This window comes from Dipodomys spectabilis, unplaced genomic scaffold, assembly GCF_019054845.1.
Source record: "Dipodomys spectabilis isolate Male_0828 unplaced genomic scaffold, ASM1905484v1 ptg000377l, whole genome shotgun sequence".
NCBI classification, from domain to species: domain Eukaryota; kingdom Metazoa; phylum Chordata; class Mammalia; order Rodentia; family Heteromyidae; genus Dipodomys; species Dipodomys spectabilis.
The window spans coordinates 1,625,481-1,635,252 of NW_024871054.1; the positions used below are offsets into that span (position 1 = coordinate 1,625,481).

The following is a 9,772-nucleotide window of genomic DNA, read 5'->3' on the forward strand; positions in this document are numbered from 1 at the left end:
AAAACTAGAATGATCTCATAAGAGTTTAGGAAATTCATGTACTGGGATTTGAAGCTACTTCTGTGAACTTGTATCATCATTGTGAACAAGAAGCAACTGGATAGGAAATATTATTATGATATTATAATCTTGTGACATCACAAACCCATTGTTACCTCATCACAATGTGACATCACAAAACCACTGTGACAGCATATTGCCATTTTTGACACCACGATCACATGGTGAAAACCCAACCTATTCTGCTGTCTTAGCACCTTTGAAAAAACACATGGCTTTTCTGACATCTCAGTCACTCTTTACTGTCACATGTGACATCACAAACATGTTAGGACTTCATCACATTTGTGGCAACACATGGCTTTAGAGACATCACAGTCCCTTTGTGAACTCATATACTCATCATAAATTAACGATAATTGAGATCTGGCATGCCATTGTGAGATCACCAACCCATTGTGACATTACAAACCTATTGCAACATCATCATCCTTATGGCATTACCAGCTAATTGTGATATCAAAAACTTTTTATGACGATAATTTGACAATTCATTGTCATTGTTATATTCCTGTTCCATTGTGTTTTCACAAACCTATTATAAACACCTAACATTTTAGAAAATTCATGTGATTTTGAACTTTCAACTCCTTCTTTGAACTCATAACCTCATTGTAAATTAGTAGGTATCCAATCTGGACAGGTTATTGTGATATTACAAACTCATTGTGACCTCATGAACCCATTGTCACTATATCATCCCATGTGAACACATCACCATTGTGACATCACCAATGCATTGTGACATAACATGGCCAATGCTTCATGATCATACTACCACTTTATATCACTGTCCCATCATGTTTTCACAAACCTAGTAAGATCTCATGACATGTTAGACAATTCATGCACTTTGGGACTTCCATCTCCTCTGTGAACTCATAATCTCATTTAGAAGTAGTAGCAATTGAAATTGGACATGTCATTGTGATATTACAAACTTGCTCTGAACAAAATGACATAACAAACATATTGTAACCACATCACCAGTGTGGCATCCCCAACTAATTTTAACATCACATTGCCACTGTGACATCACGATAATGTTGTGACTTCTCAAAACTATTAGGACCTGTGAGTTGCTTTGAAGAAACACATGGCATTTGTGACATCACAGTTATTTGTGTATCATATCCTTGTTTTAATGAAAATTGAATTCAGAAATGCAATTGTAACATCACAAACCCTTTGTGACATCACTAGTGTGATATCACAATGTCATTATGACACCATCAGTTCATTGTGAATTTTAAAAAAAATGATATTTCAATGGGACATCACATTGTCAATGTGACATATACACATTGTGAATTCCTATTCTGTGATTTCATTCTATTTCATATGTGGCATGTATTTTGACATCACAAAACCATGGTGACCTCATAGTCATTGTGATATCACATTGCCATTGTAATATTTCTAACCTATGATGATATTACATACCTGTTCTTTCCTCCTTTTGTAACATGCTCCCACTGTGATATTTCAGACCCTCGGTTTTCAATCTCATAATGTTTCAGATATGACAAGTGATATCATAAATCCACTGTGACATCATGTCCATTGGGACATCACATTGTCAGATTTCATGACCACTGGGTCACATTGTAACATTACATACAGGTAAGGACTTCACATTTGGGACAATACAGGTTTTAGAGTCATTACATTCCCCATTGAACTGATACATTGATTGTGATTTAATAACAATTGAGATGTGGCATGCCATTGTGACATCACAACTCTACTGTGACATAAAAAAGCTATTGTGATGGGAAGGGATGGGAAGAGGAAACAAAGGAGGAGGCTAAAATGCTTGATAAGAAATATACTCATTATCTTGCCCATGTAATTGTAACCCCTCTGTACAGTATTTTCACAATAAAAAAAAATGAAAAAAAAGAAAAAAAAACTATTGTGTCCTCATTCCAAATATGGCATCACCAGCAAATCGTGACATCAAAACATTATGACATGATATTTTGAAATCACTTTGATATTTTGATATCACTTTCCCATTGTATGTTCACCAACCTACGGTGACATCATAACATTTCAGAAAATTTATCCCCTTTGGGACATCAAGCTCCTTCTTTGAACTTATATCCTCATTTTGATTTACAAGCAATTCAAACTCTTCATGTCATTATGATATTCCAAACTCACTGTTACATCAAAAGCCCATTCTGACATCATCACCATGATATATCACAAACTAAGTATGAAAACATTTTGCTATTGTGATATCACAATCACATTGTGACACCCCAAAACTATTAGGACATCTTAACTTCTTTGAGAAAACACATGGCCTTTGCCAAATCACAGTCCCTTTGTTTACCTATATCCTCCTTGAAAACTACTGACAACTGAGATCAGATATATCTATATAACATTACGAACCTTTGTGATGTCATCACCAGTGTGAATCACATTATCTTTATGACACCATAAATTCATTGTATCATTGCTAAACTACAATGGCATTATAGCATTATGACATTACATTGTTACTGTGATGTCATAGACACATAAATACCTATTCTGTGATTTTATTCTATTTCAAATGTGATATGTGGGTTATCCAAAAACCATATGACCTCATAACCACTTTGACCTCACAATCTTTTTGTGATGTCACATTGCCATGGTGATATTACTAACCCACTGTGATATAAATCTCTCCTGGCATAAATTTTATGACATGCAGCCATTGTAATATCTTTAGCACTTTATGAGCTCTTCAATATTCAATATCATATTTCAGGTATGATATGGGTTACCAGAAATCCACTGTGACATCATGCCTTTGGACATCACAGTCACTTTGTGAATTCATATATTCTTTGTGAGTTAATTACAATTGAGATCCAGAATGTCATTTTGACATTCCAACCCAATGTGTCATCACAAACCTATTGTGATATCATCATAATTATGACATCACCAAATAATTGTGCCATCAAAATATTATGATGACATGATACTTTGACATCACATTTCCAATGTGATATCGGTACCCTATAATTTTTCAAAAACTTACTATGACCTTATAACATTTTGGAAAATTCATGGCCATTGGAATATAAAGATACTTCTACGAACTCATATACTTATGATCTATTAAGCACAAGACAGTCTTTTGAGGCACAAGTAAGACAATAAGCAAATTTAGTTACACCAGAACTGGGCCTGTAAGTACCATGTCCTGCACTGGATATCCAGAGCCAGGATCAGTCTCGGCAACCAAACCTCATACCTCCAATGGGCAGACCTACCCTTTGTCAATTGGTTTGCAAACTACCAGTCCCCAAAATTATGTTCTTCAAAGCTCCAGACTTCACATGGTAAGGCTTTTTCCTTTTCCCTTCCTCCCTTCTTTGCTACAGACCTGGCCTTCCTTCCAGGTCTTTCCTATTTTTCCCTTCCATCACTTCCTTCTGTTCGGGTCTCTTCAGTCTCCCCAGTCTTGTCTTGCCAGTAGCTGTCCTTCCCCTCCTGCTCTCAACATCTTCTCCTCCCAAAATTTTCCTCTCCTAGTGTCTCACCACGTTCTTCCTTTCAGGTTTTTTTTCTATGTTTCTCTATGTTCTGTTACTTTGAAGATGCTGCCTATATATAAGCTATACCACTCTCCCACACCAAAGGTTCTCCTAATTAACCGTATTTAGCTATTAGTTCCAAAACTGCCCACTGACCAATCAGTTTATGACAGTTCACCCTGAGGGTTTGACACCACACTTATACCAGTAGCATGACTTCCCCATTCTGTGGCCATCTCCGACCTCTCCAGCAGACCAGACCATGGGGCAATGATGATTATCGGGCCTCACTATTGGGGCACCGCTGATTATTAGCATGTGCTCATGGTGAACTAGTGATACCCATAGTAAACGACAGCAACCAATGTGACATCACATTGCCTTTGTGAAATCAATGACCCATATATTTTTTTTTAATTCTAAGCTTTCAATATTATTTTAATAACCTCCATTGAGTAGAGTGGGCCAATTATTATCACTTCCTTTTACACCAATACATCAAGCCAGGAAGGGTGAGTAGAATCACAGCAGCCTGACAGCCAACTAGCAATGCCTCTTAATAGAAGTGGCCCCTGTCCCAGACAGCCACTGGAGGAGTTTCCACAGTAGAATGGGAATTCTTGATGGTCTCATTGACAGACACAATAAGGCATGCAGCTTGAGGCTGCTGTCAGGGCATTGATCTGCACCATAGCTGACTCACCCACAAGACCTGGAAGTTGTCTGCAATGTCCTCATTGTTGACATCAACCCCATACCACATGCGACCCTGGACATGCCGAGACCGCAGCTTGTTGAGAATGTGGCATCAAAACCAGCATTTTCACACAACTGGCATGGAAAAACGCCAAAACCTTGGCATAGGCCAAAATCAACAGCTGTTGCTTGCCTGGAATAGTCCTTGAGTAATCTCACAGGTACTTGGAAAGCTCTATCTCAATGATCTCATCATAGGCCATCATTGTCCTCTTCAGATCCTCTTCAGGCACACAGACTGCACAGAACATGTTCCTATCAGCAATGTACTGCGTGGCCACATCTCCAATGGGGAGTTTAGACAAAATAAATTTGGCTCCAGATTGGTAAATCTTCTCTTAGTTGTCATAGAGAATGTTCCATTCATCACCGACAATTGCCTGATAATCTTTCACTGTGTGGATTGATTTCACCATTATCCTTCTCAACTTTGAGCTCCAGCTCAACATTTACAAGGGCAATCATGCGGTTTTTGTACTACTTAGGTTGCATTTCAAACCCAGCATTAGAGATAGTCTTCTTAAACACAACACCAGCCACTAGCTGAGATTCCTCTAGCGCTCCACTCTGGATGTCTCGATTCCAATAATTTTAAGCTGTAGCAATTCATCGAGAATCATTACAGCATCAACCACCATTTTGGCGAAGAAGGCTTTCTGGTAGGAAATGAGATTGGAGCTCAGAGCTGTCAGGGCACACTAGCAGCTTCCTCTATTCCATTTTTCTTCCTTCTTCACAGTCACAGAAATTTCGTTGATCTTGTTCACTTCCAGCTATGTGGCTGTGAGGAAAGATAGGATGATCATCTGAGGGTGCAAACCGTCCTGCACATATGGTTTCACCTGCTTCAGAAACTCTGCCACCAGTAGTGTCATGGAAGTAGTGTCATCACCAACCTTGGCATCTTGGGATTTGGCAATGTCCACTGAAGTATTTTCTGCAGGATGGACAACATCAAGAAGTTCTAGAAGATTCGCCCCATCATTAGAAATTGTTGCTTTGCCTTGGCCATCCACAATAAGCTTGTCGATGCCATGGGGACCCACAGCGGTTCTAACAGACTCAGCAATCACCTGCCAGTCACTGATGTCACTCACATGCTGAGAGATGCCATGGGAAATATTGGTCCCCTCTTTTAGCAGAATAACTAGTGTAGGTATTATTTTGGAAGCTTATTCAGTGTTCCCCCCACCCCTCTGCTGCCAGTGTCCAGGCTGCCCAGCAACCTCAATGCCCCTTACCAAAGAAACAATGTCCATATTTTTTTTACAAACTACTATGACCACAGCCCAGTCTGAACAAGTGGACACTAGTACTAACACATTCCAAGACTATACATTCTAGCCTTTACCTCTGTGAAGTCCACATCCCAAAATTCACCAGGTGAGATTCCTTGCATAAGTGCCCTCTCCATGTTACAGATTTCCAATATTTACCTGATGGTAACATTCTACTAATATCACATAGGCTTGTCAGGCTGAAGGCCCACTGGTTTTCAAGACAGGTTTAGGCAGTGACACGGGGCAATTTACAGAGGTGCCTAATAACCAGATATAAAGAGACAGAAGGCTGATAACCATAAACATAAGTTCAGTCACCACAGTTGCAATCTTGTTACCACTGTTTTGGCTTCTTGCTTTCATCTTTATGACTAGTATCTCTAGAGACTTCACTGGTTTTAGTTTTCTCCTGACCTATCTGATCCACACAGTTGTTTCTATGAGCCTCAGGGTCTCTAGTTTCTTTAAATTCTGGTGAGTACTCTGAACCTCTGTCTGGCTGGAGACTTCTTCGGTTTCATTCTCCTCCTTTTCTCTGATGAAATCTTGTTTTCATGATCCCAATCTCCTTCTGAAAGTCCTCCTTACCCTGAAAGTGCTCGGCTAGGGTCACAGGAGAGTTTCTGTGTCACTGCTGCTCTCTCTCACAGCACTTTTTCTTGTTCTTTAAGTCCTCCTTAAAGTTCTCAGTGGTATAATTGAGGGGATTACTTTTGCACCTCCACCTGTTCCATTGGTGCAGGATGCTTTTGCATGATATTTATGATGATTAAGCAAACTGTTTGTAGTTTCTTCTTTTTCATATCAGTGTATTTTTGTGACTGATCTTTCAACTGTTTAGCTCTTCTGTTTTTCTGCCTAATGCTCCTTTGGTTACCATGAGAGTATGTGTGTTGTTTGAGTAACAATATTTTTCTCTTCACTTTTTTTGGCCTCCTCTTCCATGACACGGCACTAACAACACTCAGTTCTTTCTTTGTTGCTTCGAATGTCTGTTCACAAGCTTCACATCTTATAATTTGCTTATACTTCAGCCTAAAACATTCTTGTATCATGTCCAGCTCCTTTTTATGGGCCTTGATTTGCACATGCAGCATCAGTATATCCTCCATGCCTCTATTGTATTGAGCAAGGACAGTAGTGGTGGCATCCTGTTCTTCCTTCAGCCTCTGAACTCTGGTCCCCATCTTTGCCTCATGCATGCCAAGGTTGATGTACTTGGAATTAATTTGAACGTTTTCCAGTTTCATTTTGAGGGTTTTGTTCTCACTTTTGACTCTCACATGTTCCTGATTTATGTCTTCAAATCATTTCTTCACATTCCATAATTCTTGGCTTTCTCCAGCATGCTGTTCAATGCACTTTTAATATCTTGATGGGTTTTGAGTGGTAGGTATTGGATTCAGTCTTTTTAAATCCTGTTTTAGACAGAAATGTGTAAATATTTTCTTTACCTCGTTTATTGTGACGTTCAGAGCTAAATTTTTAGTTGAATATAGGTGGATTTCAGAGCCCCAAGCTCCTCATGTTTTTCCAGAGATATGAACACAGTTTCCAATAGGCTAACATGCTTACTTAACCATTTTCTCTTTCTCCTCCTTGGAGATTCCTTTTCTGATTTTTCTTCTAATAATCACATTGATCTAGTCCTAGAGGTTCCCTACTGCCATTTGCAAGTGACTTATCCTGTCTTTACCAAAGGTTTCTTGATCCCTGTCCCCTTCTTAGACTGGTTTTCTTCCAGGTTATCTCTGTTATCAAACATTCTCTGGACAACAGCTACCCACTCATAACATATTTCCCACAAAACCTAACTTTTGAAGCTTTCTTCTACTGTCTGGTGTCAGCTAGGTAATGAAGGCCATATTTATGGCTCTTCCATTCTCTGAGGCATCAGGATCTATAGGCTACAGGTCCTATAGGCCTCCAGGAGCTGTTCCAGAAAAGTATCAGGGGATTAATGGGGAGTTATACAGTCTTGCTCACCTTAGATCAATGAGTTTGCTTCCTAGTCACTTCCTAGATCCCTGCAGAGTCTAGTGATACTTGTTAAGTACCTCCTTACCTCAATCAATCTTGTACTCCCCGCTTGGTTTCCTCTGGGAAAAGACTTTCTCTAAATGGAATGAGTCAACAGTGGGGGAACCATCTGGTCCTAGGTCCAATTCAAAGCACTGTGCCAGATTCACTCTATTTCCACCTGTAAATCTTGCTGACAATCATCTCAGCTAGACTGGTGTGTGAAAAATACTGTCTCTAACAACGAGATGAGCCCCTGGGATTTTTCAGAAAAGGGTGCATTTTGCTCTTTCCAACCACACAGATCCCTAGTTGTAAAGGAAACATACATTAGAAGGGGACTTTCCCACCATCTCCCTCATGCACCTGTTTCAAGGGTAATAAGGGGACCATACCACCTTGAACTACCTGAGAATGTTGGTACAATTTCTGGTATGGTGGGTACTGAATATCAGAGGTGTTGATGGCACAGAATATGAGGGAGAGTACACGAGTGGTCTTCCTCTGGGGAATCCTATGACAGGGGAGATTTTTCAGTTATGAGAACTTTAGGACATTGTTCTCCCATCCTGCATACAGGACATAGAACTATCAGCAAACACACACAGATCGATAGCCACAGACACTTAACTCATATGTGCCACATCTCTCAAAGATGACCTCTTAAGGATGTCCCAGAAGACCTATGGAGGAGGCCAAAATGACCTCTCAAAGAAGTCCTAGATGGTTTCCCAAAGAAGCCACAGATGACCTTCAGAGGATGTCCTAGATAGCCTCTTGAGGAGGCCCAGTATTACCTCTGGAGGAATCCCCAGATTACCTCCAGAGGAGGTAAAGATAAACTCATGCATAGGTTCCAGATGGCTTCTCAAGGAAACCCCAGATGATCTCCAAAGGAGGTCAGAGATGGACTCTTGAGGAAGTCCCTGATGATCTCCAGATGAGGTCCCTTATGACTTCCAAGCTAGGAGGAATTTCCAGAGGCCTTTTGAGGAGGTCCCTAATTACCCTCTCGAAAAAGCCCCAAATTTTTTTCTCAAGGAAGCCCAGATTACCTCCAGAGGAGGTTCCAAATAGTTTCTAAAGGAGCCCCAAATGACCTCCAGAGAAGGCCCCAGACAGCTTACCATGGTAGCCCAAGATGGACTCAATAGGAGTTCTCAGATGGCCTCTTGATAAGGTGCCAGATGACCTCATTAAAGGTCACAGATGACCTCTTATGGAGACCCCAGTTGACCTCCAGGTGAGGTCTCAATGGACTCACGAGTTAGTCCCATATACTCTCTTGAAAAAGCAGTAAATTACCTCCAGATAATGTCCAAGATGGCTTTTTGAGGGTGCCCTAGATTTTCTCCAAAGGAGGACCCAGATCACTTCACAAGGAAGCCCTAGATGACTTCCAGAGGAGACATAGATGACCTCCTGATGAGATCCCAGATGTCCTCAAAAGGAGGCTCAAGATGATCCTCAAAAAGTTCCAGATAGTTTATTATTGAATTCCCCAGATTACCTCTGGAGGAAGTCCTAAATTGTCTCTCAATGAGGCTGTAGATGATCTCTAAAAGAGGACCTAGATGAACTCCAGAATAGTTCCAGATGTCCTCTAAAAGAGGTTCTCCAGAGGAGGTCCTAAATGGACATTTAAAGAATCCACAGATGACCTCCAGAGGCCAGTTGCTGTCCTTCCCCTCCTGCTATCCCTAAAATTCCTCTCCACCCAAGTCTTTCCCCTCCTGCTGTTTCACCACTTCCTACTAGGTCTTTCCCCCTTTCTCTTTCTGTTACTCTGAACATGTAGCCTAGCCATTGGCTCTACTGCTTCCCCAATCCAAAGGGTCTCCTGCCTAACAGGTTTCAACCATTACTTACCAAACTACCCTCTGCCCAATTCCTTCTTGACAGCTCACCATGTGGGGCTTGATACCCCACCCAATCCAGCAGCATGCCCCTCCACCTTTGAGAGCGTGCCTGGCTCTCACTGAAAGGCAGGTCTACAGGGGCACAAAAATTATTGGGTCCCAAGGATTACTTGGGACCTGCTGGTTATTACAGGATCTTCATGTAATCACTAACCCATTGTGACCCTAATGTCACTTGGACATAACAAACCAATTG

The 9,772-nt window shown here is 40.7% G+C and overlaps 1 pseudogene; it reads right to left on the minus strand.

Annotated features, from left to right (window-relative positions):
- Nucleotides 1-4,513: 4,513 nt before the first annotated feature.
- LOC122096567 lies at nt 4,514-9,567 on the minus strand (annotated as a pseudogene).
- Between the last annotated feature and the right edge of the window lie 205 nt (nt 9,568-9,772).